Raw genomic sequence first — 18,502 nt, 5'->3', positions numbered from 1 at the left:
TGCGGATCTTAATATTTAAAATCAAAATAAGAGTTTGTATTATTTATTGTTGCTTTTACTCTCTTCCCCCCCCCCCCGGGGTCTAACCATTGGTTTCTTTTAGGTTGGATGCGTGTAGTTTTGTTTGGGGTAAAACAAGAGAACTAAGTGATCTAAGCCTAAAAAACGACAATTGTGCTGTAAGGAATTAACATGGATTTCCTTATAGAATAGAATGTTAGTCATTTTAACGAGTTAAAATATCCAATTATGTCGAATTCATCTTCTACTTTTTAGTTTGACCATATGTTTAAATAAGTGAGAAGTCTATGCTAATTGACTTACTTGTCACATATGATATGGCATATGTTTTTTATTAATTTGACATGTGTTAAGAAGGAATTGGATTAAACTCGTCATAAGAACTGTCAAACTTGATATCCTTTTATTAAAAATATTTAGCCCATCTGATACTTGATACTTCTAAGTTTTGCCTAAATACGAAGTTGTGTGTTTTACCCTCAATGAACATGACCGCTGTGCGAGTTTCTTTTATTGGATGAATGATGACGAAAAATTATTATACATTTCGATGAATGTTCACAAATCTTCCGAAGCCAAAATATGAGTAGAATATTCTTGGGAGAAATATTTTTCATTAATAACATGCTTTTTCACATTTTTCATTAATTAACATCCCATCCCCTCCCCTCCATTGAACCAAACAAAGCCTTATCGTTTGTCTTAAACATGACAAATTTGAGGATTTTATTCTTTTAAAATATTAGTATTAGCTATTAGTCGGTATATATAAATAATATCACCTCCAATAATTAATATAAGAGCTAGTTAATTGATTTGAATAGATTAAAAAACTAGTTAAGTTATTTATTTATAATAAATAGATATTATCTTTCTTAAAATACTTTTGCTAATCATGTGTATTAACTAAAACTACTATGTGATTAAATTTTTAACATGTGCAATTACTACAATGATTATCTTTAAAAAAATTAAATAAATATGAGAGACAAAATGGATTGATGTCTTATATTTATAAACAAATTGAAAATCAAACTAGCTCTTATCTTAAAAACCAGAAGTAGCATATATGAATCAAAATAAATCTAATTATAACTCCTGTATTTGCAAATAAGGGGGCGTGGGGCATATTTCCAATAAAATAATATATATACACAATTAAAAGGAAAAAAAAAGAAGAGAAAATTCCATGGCATTCCAGTTTTATAAACTACTTGTTAGTCTCCTAACCTGAATTTAATGGAATACACTTCATCATAAAATAATCGAACTTTGGAACGTAAATTAAATTGATAGAGCAGATAATCTTAGTTGCTATCATAGAATAGTTGGGGTTTTATGCATCTATTCAAGCGAAAATTGGGTTAGCATATAGGTAAGTGATCGAGAATATTTATTGTTTTCTAGAAAAAAAGATAGTGGAATGAAAAAAAATAAAAAAATATGTATAAAAATAACGTTTGATATATGTACAGAAAAGAATAGAAAATATTTGTCTAAATAAAGGTTGGTAGGATATAAATTATTATAAGATTGAGGTATGGAAATGGAGGAAAGAAAGACCAAAATAACCCGTTAGCATAATGCACAAACCTTATTTTTCTCAATCCTTTCATTCATACTCCCCTGGTCCTATTTATAAGACAGAGAGAGAAAATATTTTTTGGTCCTATTTATAGGGTACTGAGAGAAATTATTTGTATAAATGTATAATTTTACCCCTTATTTATTATTGTGTTGACTTTGTTTATATAAGGTATAATGTATATTAAATATGGATAAAGTTGAAAAGTTATTAAATTTTAAATGAGAGTTAATGAAGTTTGAGGTTTTTCTTAATCTATGTGAAATATGCTGAAAGTGCCTTATAAATATGATCAGAGGAGTACCAATCAATAAAAGACTGATTACTCATAATAATGTCGAAATGTTTATTTGAAGATATTTCATTTCATTGTAAATTTTGGATCACCGTAAATAACCCTTACCTATATTGGGGGTGGGGTAGAGTGGTAATTTTGAGAGGATGGAAGGATATATGCGTAAATAGGAGTGTAAACCTGAAAGGGGTGGGGGAGCAAAACTGTAAAAGCGTCTTTTCCCCTACCTCCACCCAAATGCAGCTCAGAGCATCCAATAATGCACTCAACTTTTGAAAAAAGAAGATGATATTTTTGGGTGGGGGGTCTTAATAAAGTCTAATAATGATGATGCTTAATTAAGATTACATAAAGCGGTTTTTATGATTTGATTAATTAAAGGGTTATTAGATTTAGTTGTCCGTACGCACAAAATGATGGGTGTGGTCATTTTGGGACCAAATCTAATCTTAATCTTAAATATACTTTTATGCCCTAAGTGATGCGCATTATTGTACTTCCCCAGCTGTGAAAAAACACCCCCATTCACCATTCTCATCAATTCTCACTATCCTATTTTTAAAAAAATTAATTAAATAATTCTCATAGCTAGATTAAAATTTTAAGTAAGTTCTTTAATTTGTAAAAAAAATATGTAATAATCTTTCTAAACTATTGTCTCTTCTCTTAATCATTTACATTTGACCATTGTCGCCCTACTTTAGGAGGTAAAGGAGATGGTGAATTTCCAATTTTACATCTAGGATCAAAATATCTCAGTTAACTCATACATTCAGGATTAAATGAAATATTTATACCCCTCGTCTGTGGGTTCAGCCAGTGAAGGGGTTGGACTCTCACCAAAGGGAGGGAATTCGATCCTAGAGAGTGTCACTTTGTTGTGGCTCTAGTCGCAGTGCTGGGGGAGGCATCACCACATCATAGTAAAGCTGGGAGATTCCTACCTATTAGGCCAGAAAAAAAAAAGGGCTTGTTTGTCATGCTCCCGTGCCTGTAGAGACAGGTCCCAGTAGATCAAGCGTTAGGTGTCCTGTCTTTGGATCGTGGATGAGCCTAACCCCTTTCCTAAAATTTTCTTACAAAAAAAATGGAATATTTATTTATTTATCAAACAACTTAGCATGCTTAAAAGTTAAATTAAATTTCAGCTAATTTGAATTGAATTGAAATGGCCACACAAGTAACAAAGATCTCGCAAGGACTATTTAACAAAAGTTTAAACTTAAGGCCATTGGTTAAATTAGCACAACTCTCTCCTTATTATATTGTGCACTTCATGGCAAAAGGAACGTGAAATTTGTGTTATTCAAAATTTCACCCATTTTTTGAATTTTGTTTTTTTACTAATATATGCTATCTATAAAAAGAATTACTCCAGATGTTTTTTTTAAAATCAAATTAAATATTTATATAATGTAACAATGGTTTTAATGGAAAAAAATATATGCATACTCCGAAAATTTGAAGACATAAGAAGCTTAAGAAGTCTGTATTGTACCCTAAAAACCGAAGAAGAAGTAGAACTACAGAAGTCAGTATAAAACGAGGAATACGACAAATTCTTATCTAGAAAATTAATTAATAGAGGAGGCACGTTAACCAAAATAAATATTAAATAAACAACAGAGATCAGGAGATCACATGAAAGTTCTTCTTCACAGAATGAACCACCAATGATCATTTATTACCTTTTTAAAATTAAAAATTTGAATAGTCTTGCTCACAAAATTAATTAATAAAATTGAACAAAATGTGTGTGAAATTAATTATTTTTTTCCCTCGACTTCCTCTCTCTGTGTCTGTTTCTTTTGAATGATGGAGGATCAAAGTTGTTTTTGGTGCGACCGAGTCCTTGTGAGTTGAGACCCGCTCCCCAAGGTTCCCTCTATTTGGAAGACAGGACCACGTGTCATCACTACACATCACCCAATATTTACGTACATTTTTTATATCTAAAAAATTCAAATCATGCAGTTTTACAAGGAAAATTAGTTAACCATGAGGATAGAGGTACGAGTGTGAGTAGCGGATGAAATCTTTCAAAGTATGGTAGTTTCTGTATATGAAAACATGTTAAGTTCTTATTAATTTCCAAACAGATACTTTTAACTATTTTTTTCAGTTTTGCATTAAGTTTTTTTAAAGAATATAAATTATTCTTAAATATTGTTACTTTTTGTTCTTAATAAAAGAGTTAGTTAGAAATTTATTTTAGTTCAAAATATATATATTTTTTTACTTTGTCTCTAATAGTTACTCATTTTGCTTTCAAGTAATTTCTATGTTGAGTACACATGTTAAAAAATTGCTATATGGCAAAGTTCATTAGCTTCCCTCCCTGCTCCTCGTAAGCCAAACAAGATATCATTAACATACTACATCCAATTCTTAATATAAGAGCTAGTTGACTAATTTAAGTAAATTAAAAAAAAATTAGTTAAGTTAGTTATTTGTAATAAATAGATGTTGTCTTCCTTAAAATATCCTTACTAATAGTGTGTATTAACTTAAACTATCATTTAATAAAACATTTAACATGGGTAACTATTACAAGAATTATTTTAAAAAAATAGATAAATATGAAAGTCAAAGTGAATTAAAGTCTTATATTTAGGACTAAATTAAATATCAATTAAGAATAGGATGCAGTACATTCCCTCCCCTCCAAATAATTTAAACAAATGATCATTAAAATCCTTCTCCTTTCTTTCCCTCCATTTCCCTTTCCCTCCCCTGTGGAGCCAAACATATATAATGCAAAAGCAAATGGTACGGCAAAAGTTAATAAGACTTAAGATAATAACGGAGACCCACTTCTTTAATTTGCAATTTTGATAAATCAAATGTGCAATGACTTCCCCTTGTGTATGTGGGCGTTCCATCATCCAATAATTCACTAACAATACCTTCTTTCTTTCTTTTTGCCCCTTTAATAATTCACTCACAACTCACGCCATAATAAGGGCTACGTACATAGTCCTATCTGTTTATCAGCGGCTTAGTTACTCAAATGCAAGAATAACCCTTACAAAAATATAACAAATTAACCCACAAATTTTAAGTCGTATTACCTCTAGTCCTTAATATAAGATCTCGTTTAACTTTTATTTTGGTCATAAATATAAACTCAATTCACTTTGTCTCTCATATTTATATATATATTTTTCAGGATAGTCCTTCTAATAATAGTGGTTCTAACCAATATATTTAATTAGTAAAGATATTTTAAGAAAGAAAATACCGATTTATTATCAATAATTAATTTAACTTCTTGCTTTAATCTATTTAAATTAGTCAACTAGCTTTTATATTTAGAACCGGAGATAGTAATACAAAAAAAATAATATTTTAACTGGGTTTTTATAATTTGCTCACCCTTAACAAATTCATATACATCAAGTTATATCATATAATATCATGTTGATCTAGAAAAGCCTGACAATTTCTCCACTAGCCAGGAAGCTTTGAATTATTAATTAAAAGAGGATCAATGGGACGAACAGGTTACTCAATTATTGAAGAGATGAATAAATCTTTGGTGGGTTTGGTGAAGAGGCACACAGCATTTCGTGAAATAATATTATTCCAGCAGAATCAGCAGGTATATGTGTACGATTCCTATATAATTGACACTTACATTAATATTATAATTATGATTATGTTATATTAATTGCTTCTAATCATGATTATCTCTGACTGAGAGATTCAATCCCAGCATGCTTCCCTTTATGGGATATCACTCAGCATGTGTCCTAATAAAGCTGTTTAACCCTTTTAATCTGTTTTCTAATCTCACGCCCTTCTATTTTATTTTATCTGAATCTCATTTCTTTATGCGACTATCACATGATTTTTGTTATTTAATGTACCTTACCTATGGTATAGGAGGAATCATGGTCATCTGAATAGGGGGCATTGTGCATATGAATGGGAATCTTTTTTTTTGGGGGAAAAAAAAATCTCATTTGAATATGCTTTGAAAATAATATATGTTTTTTAACCCACAAAAAGAATACTATCTGTTTTAAAATATTCGGTTCTTTCATTAACTTTTTCTTAAAATATTTCATCTCTCAAAAGAAAAAAAAAGTCTGTGCTAACAAGATGTCTTGAATTTAAATATTAAAAGTGCAAATAATGTTAAATATTTGATAATAGAATTTTGCCATCCTTTAGGATTCTAATCGGTATGATCTGGATTGGTTTAAATAATCGCGTTCATACATTGTTTTCTAGAATGCTTTCCATTATATTATATATTTACATATCTTGCCAGAATATATACGTGTGTATATTATTGATTAGGTTAAGTTATATATATATTCATGTATATATGTATATATCTATGTTAATTTTTTACTGATACACAAGTTACTTTTTTTCTTTCCACTTGATAAAAAAAAATTTCTAAACTTTTAAGTTTGTACAAAAATGCATGTCCTAGTTATTTACTGTTTCATTATTTCACTGACCAAATATTCCTTTTAATCCTAAATATAGTAATTAGTTAGGAGATTTATTTTGATCTTAAATGTAAGGACTCAATATACTTTGTCTTTCAATTTTATAATTTTTGTCCTCAAACTATTTCTCTGCATGTACTAATAAGGTGTCTCATAATGAATAGTTTTAATGCAATTGATAAAAAAATAGTTTCAATGCAAGTGATGAAATGAGATATTTTAGGAATAGCAGTACATATTTTCTACCAATAACTAATTAATCTAATTATTTTTCTTAGTTTTTTAAAATTATTTATCTAATTCATACACATTATATGTTAACTTGTTAATGATTAAAGTTCTTTTTCTAGATTTTTTCTTGAAAATATTCATCCTTTATAAAAACAATATATGTTGTTTCACCCAGAAAAAATATGTTTTAAAATATTCGATTCTTTAATTAATTTTTTTAAAAAAATTATTTGATCTCTCAAAAGAAAAAAAAAGTATATACTAACAAGATGTCATGAATTTAAATATTAAAAGTGCAAACAATGTTAAATATTTGATAAGAGAATTTTGCCATCCTTCAGGTTTCGAATCGGTTCGATCTAGATTGGTTTAAATAATCACGTTCATACATTGTTTTTAAAAAGGCTTTCCATTATATATATATATATATATATATATCTGTGTGTGTGTGTGTCTATATAAGTGTGTGTATTATTGATTAGGTTAAATTACACACACACATATTAAATTTTTACTGATACACAAAAAACCTTTTTTCTCTTCACTTGATAAAAAATTCTAAACTTTTAAGTTTGTACGAAAATGTCTTATTATTTACTATTTCATTATTTCACTAGCCAAATATTTCTTTTAATCCTAAATATAGGAATTAATTAAGAGAATTATTTTGATTCTAAATGTAAGAAATCAATATATTTTATCTTCCAAATTTATAATTTTTTTCTTAAACTATTTTAATTGACTGTGTGTATTAATAAGGTTTCTTGTTAATAAATAACTTTAATGCAAATGATTAAATAACGTACTTTCTACCCTATAAACAGGACAAGAGTAGTATTTTAGAAACGACATCACATATTTTTCATAAATAAATAATTAATCTAATTAGTTTTTTTTTAATTTCTTCAAATTATTTGTCTAATTCATGCACATTACATGTTAACTGTTAATGATCAAAGGCATTTTCAACTCCATGTGTATTTAAGAATCCTCTTAAAATTTTGAGTCATGTATGATAAGTATACATACTAAATTGTAACTCAAATGTACACAAAATCATTTCTTTTTTAAATTATAAATAAAGACTATGATCCTTTCGTTACATTTTAATAATTACAAATCTCCAATTGTCATTTTTCCTATTAAATTGTTGGAAACATCACATGACAAAGAAATCATTTGATGGTGCACACACTACTACCTCCAATCCTTAATATAAAATCTCGTTTGATTTTTATTTTGATTTTAATTATAATATTCCAATCCACTCTGTTTCTCATACTCCTCCTCCGGTCCTTAATATAAGACCCAATTATTGAGTTAGTTTTGGTCCTAAATATAAGACCCATTTATCATATTTATCAATTTTCTCTAAATTACCCCTATGGATACTCCCTCAACCATAATCAAGTAGAAGAGGGAGAGAGGGTATTAAGAAAGATGATTATAGTGTTTTAGGAAAAATGTGTCACTTATCTCATAATTAACTAATTTACCTAACTTCCTTAATATAATCAAATTAGTTAAATGGGTCCTATATTAAGGACCGGAGGAGTATTTATGTATTTTTCTTAAGGTAGTCATTCTAATAATGGTAGTTCTAACTAATAAACTTAATTAGCAAGAATATTTTAGGAAAGATAACACGTATTTATTACAAATAACTAACTTAACTAATTTTTTTAATCTCTTAAAATTAGTCAACTAAGTCTTATAATTAGGACCAGAGGTAGTAATAAATTTGTATTATAGTGTCAATTCACTTCAGTTTCTTCGTTTTGTTTTTAAATTAGTTAATAATACGTGCGAATTGAAAGTCAAAATTGGGTACCCAAAAACAAACGGAGTGGCGATGTGATTGGTAAATTGAAAAATAGATAAAATAATGAGAGAAAATGATTGACTCTGTAATGCCTATCAAATAATTAAAAGTGAAATCATCAGAGAAGAGATTCCTGCCCGACCAATCTATCAACCTCATAAAACACAAAAAAATTCTCCAAATCACATCAATGGAACGGAATTTTTTTAATTAGGCAAAGAAAATGAAGTCATAGGTTGGAGACTAAAATGTTTCTACCCCTATTTACAAGCACGCTATATATATAATTATTTTTTTGGTTTAAAAAAGTTGACTTGAGAGAGCTGAGTGAAGTTAAGAAGTTATTTGAGTCTTGATTTTAGCATGCGTTTTACATATTAAACAGTTTTTAGGAGTGGCTTGACCAATTTTTTCTGATATACTTAAAAAACTTGAAATTTTAATTATTTTTTTTATTTTTATTGCTACTAATTACATATTATTGATTATAGGGTGTTTGGTAATATGGGAAAGTGCTTTTGAAAAGTATTTTTCGCAAAACAAAATAATTTTTTTCACATATTTATTTTGTATACAGTAAAAACACTTTTAAAACTATGATTTGGTTTCCATTCAAACACTCTCATACCTCAAAGAAAAATTGGAAGAAAAAAAATTTCTCGGTAAAAAATTAACTGATGAATAGTATCTGAAATTTAGAGTACAGATACTGTTTGAAAAACACAGAAAGTACCATTCCCCAGTTAATTTTTCAATTCAGGATTTTTTTTTTCATTTTTTCCCTGCTCATTCTCTCTCTCTCTCTCTCTCTCTCTCACACTTTCTCCCCTCATAAATAAGAATGTCATTGCGTAAAGTGAATGGGCCGAAAAAGCGGATGCCCGGAGCTTTGTGGCCCAACAGGCTAATCTTATATGTTCTTGCTCTTGTAGTTTTGGGCCCGCCTATCAATTTGGTGAATATGAGCTTTGCTTAAATTATCCAATTTTAACTAGCCGACCTTTTTTTAATCTTGTATCCATTTCGTCTTGTTGAATAAATTGTCTTCATTTAAAAAAGAAAGAAATATTAGTAACTGCAGTGTTTCTTATAAGCATTAATAATCACTGTCCAAAGAAAAGAAATAGCCATGAAAAATAATAAATAAATAAATAAAAGTGAACGATTGGAAAAAAGTGATTGTTAATTGTTACTCCTCCTATCCTTAATATAAGATCTAATTGTTGACTTGATTTTGGTTCTAAATATAAGACTTATTTATCATATTTATCAATTTTTTTTCTAAATTACTCCTATGGATACTCCTTCAATCATAATCAAGTAGAAGAAAGAGATAAATATTAAAAAAGATGATTATGGTGTTTTAAGAAAAACATCTCATATTTTTTATAATTAACTAACTTATCTAACTTTTTTAATATAATCAAATTAGTTAAATAGGTTTTATATTAAGGACCAGGGGAGTATAGAGTTGGTAGAATTTTTCTCAAGTAAACGAATCTTTATTTTTTAAAACTAATATTACATTATCTAATATTTAAAAAAATTTATTCAAATTGTTGGATTGAAGATTCTTTTTCGGCCTCACTTGGATTCAGGATTTAACAATAACTTAAAATACAACAGTCACCAATTGGGAGGAAATTTAATCACATATTGCGCATGTTAATATTAGTTGTTAACCGGGCAACAAGTCAACAGCTATGTTTTCACCGATAGCATGGCACTGCAAAGGTATTTTCCTTTGCATAATTAGTTGTTAATAATACTAAGTAAATTCTAAAAATTCAAAATAATTTATCTTTTGTCTAATTTCCCTGGTCAAATTAGGATGTGTATTTTTATTCCTAATTAACGCTAAAACTACTTTTTGTTATGAAGACTTTGAATTTTTTAACTTCAATTTTAGTTTATTTCACCTAGGAAGCCAAATATCCAGGTCACTGAAGAAGGTACCGATCATTAAAGCATAGATAATTGAATGACTTAAATTTATAATTGAATGACTTAAATTTATAGTTGAACGGACTACAAGGGAAACAAACGTAACCAAAACCATGGCTATATGTACGAGAAACGAAAAGGAAGAAGCTAAACACAACGAAGAAGGAAAAACAGAACTCTGTGCTGTCCTCATTAGAGATCAGTAGGCTGGCTATGGTCCTACGTTTTAAAGAGGCAAAGGCAAGGGGTTCTTCTTCCAAAATCTAAGCTGCACGGGTCTTTGTTCCAGCATTGTCTCAACCTCTTCAATGGGAAGTCCTTTGGTTTCTGGTACGAAGATCAGGACGAAGAAAATTCCAATAAAGGATACAAAACCAAAACTCATGAAGGTCCATGCAGTCCCGATACTTTTTGTCATGACTAAAAAAGTTTGAGACACGATCAAGTTTGAAACCCAAACGGACGTAGCTCCCATGCCTCCACACACTCCTCTATACCTGAGGGGATATATCTCAGAATTCACGACCCATGGAACAGTCCCCATCCCAGGTGAAAATGAGATGATATACAGAGAAAGTCCTAAAATTGCGAGCCAACTGAAATTAGAAGGACATCCCTCCGTATACCATGAACTTTTATCTGCTTGGCATTGCATCTTAGAGTTGTCATTCAACACCAAACACGCCCCAGGTGAGAGCTGAACAAAAACAATTCACCATTAGAGAATTTAATTAAAGAGTCATTGTGAGATGAGAGAATGTGACAAGTTACCTTATTAGATGGATTAGCACAAAATCCGCAAGATGGAGAAGCTTTGAGGCACTTGTCACAATCCCACCGGGTACTAGTCTTCATTGCAATATCAAAACTTGGACACGTTCCATTGAAGTGGGAGCTTGCAATTGGACTAATCTCAGGAGAATGAGTTTCTGTGACATAAAATGGGGCAAAGATAATACAAAGAGAGAGTGTACAACCAACTAGACTGATTAATGCAAGCTTCTTTCTTCCAATTTTCTCAATAAAGTATATGCTAATAATGGATCCCAATGCGTTGAGCCCAGATGTAATCAGTGATAGAAGGAGGGCAGTTTGATTTGATGTAATTCCAGCTAACTGAATTATGGTAGGGCTATAGTACATTACTGTGTTAATGCCCACAAACTGTTGAAAGATCTGCAGCCCCATTCCAGCATATAAAGCTCTTCTCACTGCTGTGTTTTTCAACATTTTCCAAATGCCAACCTTACTTGAGGATTCTGATTCCTTTAATTCCTTCTGAACTGACTCTTCTAGAGCTTGAATTTCAGCTTCAACTTCGGTGGCATCATAAATTTTTCTTAAAATTGCTTTTGCTTCTTCATTCCTCCCCTGGTCAAAAGAAAGAAAAGACTTGTAGGTTATGACATGAACTAACAGATACAGAAACACAAGCGAGAAAATTCATAATGAAGGCACCTTTCTATAAAGCCAACGAGGTGATTCTGGAAGCCAAAACATTATAATCAACTAAAGCAGACCAGGCAATGCTGCAATTCCTAACATCCACCTCCATGTTCCATGTGCCTGAAATGCAAAAACATAAAGAAAAGTTTACACACAAATTTCAAGACTCTGATAACATAACAATAACAACGATAACAAAAGTATGAAGTGGATGACTGCTCTTACATTAGCGAAGCCCAGATTGATTACATAGGAGAGAAATTGGGCTCCGGTGATAAGAAAACTGTTAAGACTAACAAGGGCTCCTCTAACTTTTGTGGGAGACGTTTCAGAGATATAGAGTGGTGCAGTCATAGAAGCGATTCCAACACCAAGACCAACCACTAATCAATGAACTAGATTAAGTTAGTTAACTAAATTTTCATTAAAATGATTGCAAAAATCTTGATATAGACTCTTAATAAGAGCTAAATTAAATTCGATTAGATAATTAGATAATTAGTAAAATAAACAACTATGTTGGAAGATACAATATTTTTATTAGAAATTTCTTTAAGATGGAAAAAAAATTATATATAAAAACTAAATCCATAAAGCTGAGGTAATTTATTGGTTAAGGGAAAAGGTTGACAAAAAATCATCTAAAAAAGTTGAGTTCAAATCCGAAATCAAATTTGAAATTTAAAACATATCCGAATATTTTACCCTTTTTTAAAATATATTTTAAAGTAATATATGTTTTTTTTGCCAAAAAATTAATATAAGTCAATATAACTGAAAATTTAAATTTAAGTTTTTAATCCGCTGACTCTGTTACCTGCAAAACTAGCACAACTTTGTATCAAATTTAAATTTATGTATATAACTCTCATATATATTAATATCAGATTAGTTTAATATCTAACTTAAAAATTACAAAAATATGTTGAATTTTAAAGTTAAAATTTAAATGTTTAGAGGATAATTTGATAGAATTATACTCATCTTCTGAGATATAATAAATATAAGTAAAAATTATCAATATCTCAGAATTTTTATAGAGATGTTGATATCTCAACTAAGATTTTTACTTATTTCCTGTCAAATTAGAACAATTGGGCATGTTTGCCATTCAAATTAAAATAAGTCAATTTAAATTTTTAGGGTATTTCTTGACTTATCCTTTCACAAGTCAAGAAAAATAGATACTTAACCCTTTTTTTTAAAAAAAGAATAAAGCATTAATAATAAATGCTGCCAATTTTTCAATTGGACGAGAAAAAAGGGATTTGATTTTTTTAAAACTTTAAAAGTATTACGGCCAGACGGAAAATCATAGAATAAAAATAATTATGCCTGTAATATAATGTTATAAACTTATAAGGAAAAACATATTGGCACACTTAGTTCTTTGATAAATCACGAACGGGACTCACTTTAAATTTCTATGAATTTTAGTTTTTGCTTTCAAATATGAGAAAACTCATTATATATTCTAAAGAAAAGAATATAATTACTAAAAAGTCTCCTAACAAATTAATGACAGGTGACATTATAGAGAATGATAATAAAATTTATACTTCTCATTTATCATTGGTATTTTCTTTTATAATTATATTTTTTAAACCTCATAATAATTTTCCTTTAAGATATATTGAAAACCATGATGAATAAAAAAATGACATATCATATATTTGCTGCAGAAAGCAGACTTGCGAGAATGCTACAAAAGAAACGTGACGGGAATAATTTTAATTTATTATGGGTCCGTTTGGAATGGCAGCAAAAGAAGTAAATTATTTTCAATCTGACTTTTAAAAAAGTAAGATTGAGTAAAAGTTAAATCAGATAAAATAAATTATGTTTGGATTGGAGTTTAAAAAAGTTAGTTTGTAAAAGTAAGATTGGTAAAAAGTTATTTAAATTATGATTGAGTAAAAATAAGTTTGTTTGTAAAATTACCAAAATGGGTATGAGTTTTAATAAATAATAAAACATGATTAAAAAATAATTTTACATAATACAATAAATTTAAATTAATTTAATCTGAATGAGTGAAATTTAATGAGTGAATTAAATTTTAAAATTTTAGAAAAATCATAAAAAAAAATCACATAATTGATTTAAATACAACAACAAGCCTTATCCCACTAGGTGGGGTCGACTACATGAATCACACGACGCCATCGTGCTTTGTCAACAACCCAGTCCTTAGATATGTTGTTGACTAGGAGGTCTCGTTCAATGACCTCATTAAGCGTTCTTCTTGGTCTTCCTCTGTTCCTTTTTATGGGACTCTATCTTGTCTGATCCACCCTCCTCACCGGGGCCTCCAATGGCCTTCTCTGCACATGTCCAAACCATCTTAAGCATTTTCAACCATTTTCTCTTAGATAGGTGCCACACCGACTCTTGCTCTGATATTTTCATTTCGAATCCTATCTTTTCTTGTATGACCACACATCCATCTTAACATCTTCATTTCTGCTACCCTAACTTTGTGCTCTTGTTTTCCCTTTATTGCCCAACATTCACTACCATACAACATAGCCGGTCTTATAGCAGTCCGATAAAATTTTCCTTTAAGTTTCTCAAGTACCTTTTTATCGCAAATAACTCCGGTAGCTTTCCTCCACTTTAACCAGCTAGTTTGTATTCTATGAGAAACGTCTCCATCAATTTCCCCATCCTCCTGTATAATGCATCCTAGGTATTTAAACTTTGATACTTGAGGAATGATTTGCTCCCCCATCTTCACCTCCAAATCCCCATTGCCTTGCCTCCTCCCAAAATCACAATGCATATATTCTGTTTTGTTCCTGCTCAAGCGGAAACCTTTCGACTCCAACGTCCTTCTCTATAACTCCAATCTAGTGTTAATCTCTTTTTTGATTCCGCCATGAGAACTATATCATCCGCGAAAAGCATAGACTTAGGGATTCTTTCTTGAATAGGTTCAGTTAGAACATCTAGAACAATTTTGAACAAGTACGGACTCAAAGAGGATCCCTGATGTAGGCCAATCTGAATAGGGAAGTCTTTTGTCTCACCTCCAGGCGTCCTTACACTGGTAGTTACCCCATCATACATATCTTGTATGGCTTTGATATAAGCAACCCGTACACTTTTTTTTTCCAAAGCCTTCCACATTATTTCTCTTGGCACACGATCGTAAGTCTTTTCCAGGTCAATAAAGACCATATGTAAATCCCTTCTTTTACTTCTATATCTTTCCATTAACCCTCTTAGTAAATAGATTGCTTCCGAAGTGGATCTCCCTAGCATAAATCCAAATTGGTTTTCTGAAATAGAAGTCTCCAACCTCAACCTATATTCCATCACTTTTTCCCACAACTTCATTGTATGACTCATAAGTTTTATTTCTCTGTAGCTTGCATAGTTTTGAATGTCTCCTTTATTTTTGTAAATAGGAACTAAAATGCTTCTCCTCCACTCATCTGGCATATTCTTAGAGCGTAAAATTTCATTAAAAAAGCTTGGTTAGCCACACCTCATCCTTATCTCCCAGACATTTCCAAACTTCAATAGGGATACTATCAAGCCCAACGGCTTTTCCATTGTCCATTTTCTTGAGAGCTGCCTTAACCTCTCCGATACGGATCCTGCGGTAGAAGGCCAAATTCTGATCATCTTCGTTAATTAGCAAGTCTTGTAAGTCCTGAGTCGCATAATTGCTTCCCTCATTAAATAACTTGTAAAAATAAGCCTCCCATCGGTCCTTAATATCACCATTAGTAACTACTCCCTCCGTTCCTTATTATAAGAGACATTTGATGCTTATGGCATGTTCCTATATATAAGAGACACTTACAAGTTGTCTCTACTTTTTTGTGTTGATTTACTATTTTACCCATATTTATTATCTCCAACTCACACACTCTCTCCCTCTCACTTTTCTTTCTTTTAATAATTTAATTGTTCTCTCTCATGCTCTCTCTCCTTATTAATGAGGGCATTTTTGGAAAAAAAATTATACTTTTTACACATTAATTGTTCTTAACTAATTTTAACTGTTTTTTTATCAACGTGCTTCGGTTATTTGTCTTTTATAATAAGGAATGGAGGGAGTAACACTTTACCATCTTCATCTTTTATACACTTTACTTGGTCCAAATCTCTCTTTTTCCTCTTCCTTTGCTTCGTAATCTTGTAAATATTTCTTTCTCCCGTCTTTGTTCCTAACTCCTGATAAAACCCTTCATAAGCTTTAGTACGTGCTTCGCTCACTGCTTTCTTCGTCTCTTTTTTAGCCAACTGATACTTTTTCCGGTTTTCTACACTATTGCACGAGTGTATGGCCTTAAAACAATCTCTTTTCTGTTTGACTTTCTCTTGCACACTCTTATCCCACCACCAAGTCTCCTTATCTCTCTGACCAGGACCTTTGGATTCTCCCAAAATTTCTTTACCTACCACACGAACCCTTGTAGCTATCTCTTCCCACATCATGTTTGTATTTCCCTGCGACTCCCAAATCCCTTCCTCCACAAGGGTCCTTTTGAATAACTCTCGTTTCTTACCCTTTAACTGCCACCACCTAACCCTGGGTTTTACCACTTGATGGTACTTTTGTACTCTTAAAACGTACATCAAGAATAAGTACTCTATGTTGGGCAGTCACCCCATCTCCTAGAATCACTTTGCAATTAATACACAATCTTCTGTCTAGATTCTTAACAAAAAAGAAATCAATATGTGATTTTGAGACACCACTTTTGTATGTGATTAAATGCTCCTCTCGCTTCTTAAAACAAGTGTTGACAATCTTAAGATTATATGCAAGAGAAAAGTCGAGAATAGATTGTCCTCCACTATTAAGCTCCCCAAAACCTAAATCACTATGGGCCCCGCTGAATTGTCCTGCTTCCTTACCGACATATCCATTAAGGTCCCCATCGCTAAAAATTTTTTTCTTCGAGTGGTATGCTTTGAACCAACCCCTCCATATCTTCCCAGAACTTATCTTTAAGGTGTGTCTCTGCCTCAACCTGAGGTGCATAAGCACTAATGATATTGATAGTATCTTTTCCAACAATTACTCTTAATGATATTATTCTGTCCTCAAACCTTTTAACCTCTACCACGTTTCTTTTCCATGTTCCATCAACGATGATACCAACCCCATTCCTTGCACTCACCTTTCCTATATACCAAAGTTTATACTCTCCAAGTTCCTTGGCAGCTTCTCCAGTCCATTTGGTTTCTTGGAGGCACAAGATATTAATCCTTCTGTCCCTCATAACTCCTACTACTTCCATAGATTTCTCATTCAGCGTCTCAATATTCCAAGTGCCAAATCTAATCTCAGTCTCATGAACTAACTTCTTTAGCCGCCTCCATCCAAGAGAGTACAGTAGCCCTCGCTCATTTAACACTATATCTGGGCGATGATGTAGTGGCTCTAGCTCATTTCTCACTGTACTCGAGCCATACAGCGCGTCACTTCTGAGCAACGACCTAGCATTAGCGTAATTACTTCGTTGATCCATATTCATGAGATTCGACGAGTTTTTACGTTGACTGTCGAGGGCCTAATACAACCCTCATCCTTTATCCGGGCTTGGGACCGGCTATACAATATAGGCGGAGTTAGGAAAAAAAGAAAATAGTGATTGATGGATGTGGGTTGGAAAATGTGAGGGAAGAATGCGGTGCCGAACGCATGAGAGAGAAATAAAATTTTTCTGACACTTCCATTGGTAAGTCCGATTTCACTCCTATGAACTACAAATATCAGCTTATTCTTAAGTTAGTTTCAATCCAGCTTTTTAAGCTCAATTCCGATAACTTATAAGCTTTGCCAAACACCCTCCAACTTTCCAAATGAGCTTATCAGAAAAATAAATAGCTTTTAAAACCTCAATCACTCAGCCAAACAAGCACTATATTAGTCCACCTTGTGGCATGTTTTGGCTTTTTGGCATCATAAGGATTTATAGATATCATACATTTTCGGGATTTAACTTTTTTCCCCCAGTTACTCATAGCTTGAGTTTATCATCGTGGATAAGTAATACTTAAAATATAAATTTACATAATTGAATAGATACAATAAAAGTATAGGAATGTAATTTGCATTTTCTACATTTAAAATATTATCATTTTTCAAAAAGCTGGCCCGATATGACGTCACATAAATTGACAAACAAATCCCTCTTGCTACCCAAAAGAAAAAAAAAAACCCAAATACGTGTTTTACAAATAAGGTCCCCCTGCAATCCCATCAATATCATAAAATTTGGCTTTGGTAAATGGAATTAAAAGTTAATTTTAAGCGGGAAAACAGGTAATAACACATATATAGATAATTTATTAATTTAAAAATTTAAATGCACGGGTGAAATTTGTAAATTCATACATGAAATTAATTATAAGACAAGTAATAGGTTTCTTTATTTTTCTTATCTTGATGGACGGAAAATAAGTTAAAATCATAATAAATAAAATTTGTTGCATGTCTATGTGCATGTACACGCGTACTTTTGGCTTATTTCATAGGTTGTTACTTTAGCTAGTGTTTAAATTTAATAATTAAGCCCACCTCAATATTAATTGATATGAATTTCACAGTTCTGTTAAAAATTAAAATCAAGTGATCGGAGTGTTTTAATCAAAGCTGAAGTCTCAACTAAATAATTAAAAGTCTGAACCTCAACTCTAATTTTTTCTTTTTGCCCACAATCTCATCTCTAATA

At 31.0% G+C, this 18,502-nt stretch overlaps 1 pseudogene; it reads right to left on the bottom strand.

Moving 5' to 3' along the window:
• Window positions 1-10,587: 10,587 nt before the first annotated feature.
• LOC114759522 (probable inositol transporter 2) lies at window positions 10,588-17,296 on the bottom strand (annotated as a pseudogene).
• Between the last annotated feature and the right edge of the window lie 1,206 nt (window positions 17,297-18,502).

The sequence above is a fragment of the Neltuma alba genome, unplaced genomic scaffold, assembly GCF_004799145.2.
Source record: "Neltuma alba isolate B1F8T4 unplaced genomic scaffold, ASM479914v2 tig00010858_pilon, whole genome shotgun sequence".
Classification (NCBI taxonomy): domain Eukaryota; kingdom Viridiplantae; phylum Streptophyta; class Magnoliopsida; order Fabales; family Fabaceae; genus Neltuma; species Neltuma alba.
The sequence above is the reverse complement of the archived record's forward strand: the minus strand, read 5'-3'. Positions and strand labels throughout refer to the sequence as shown.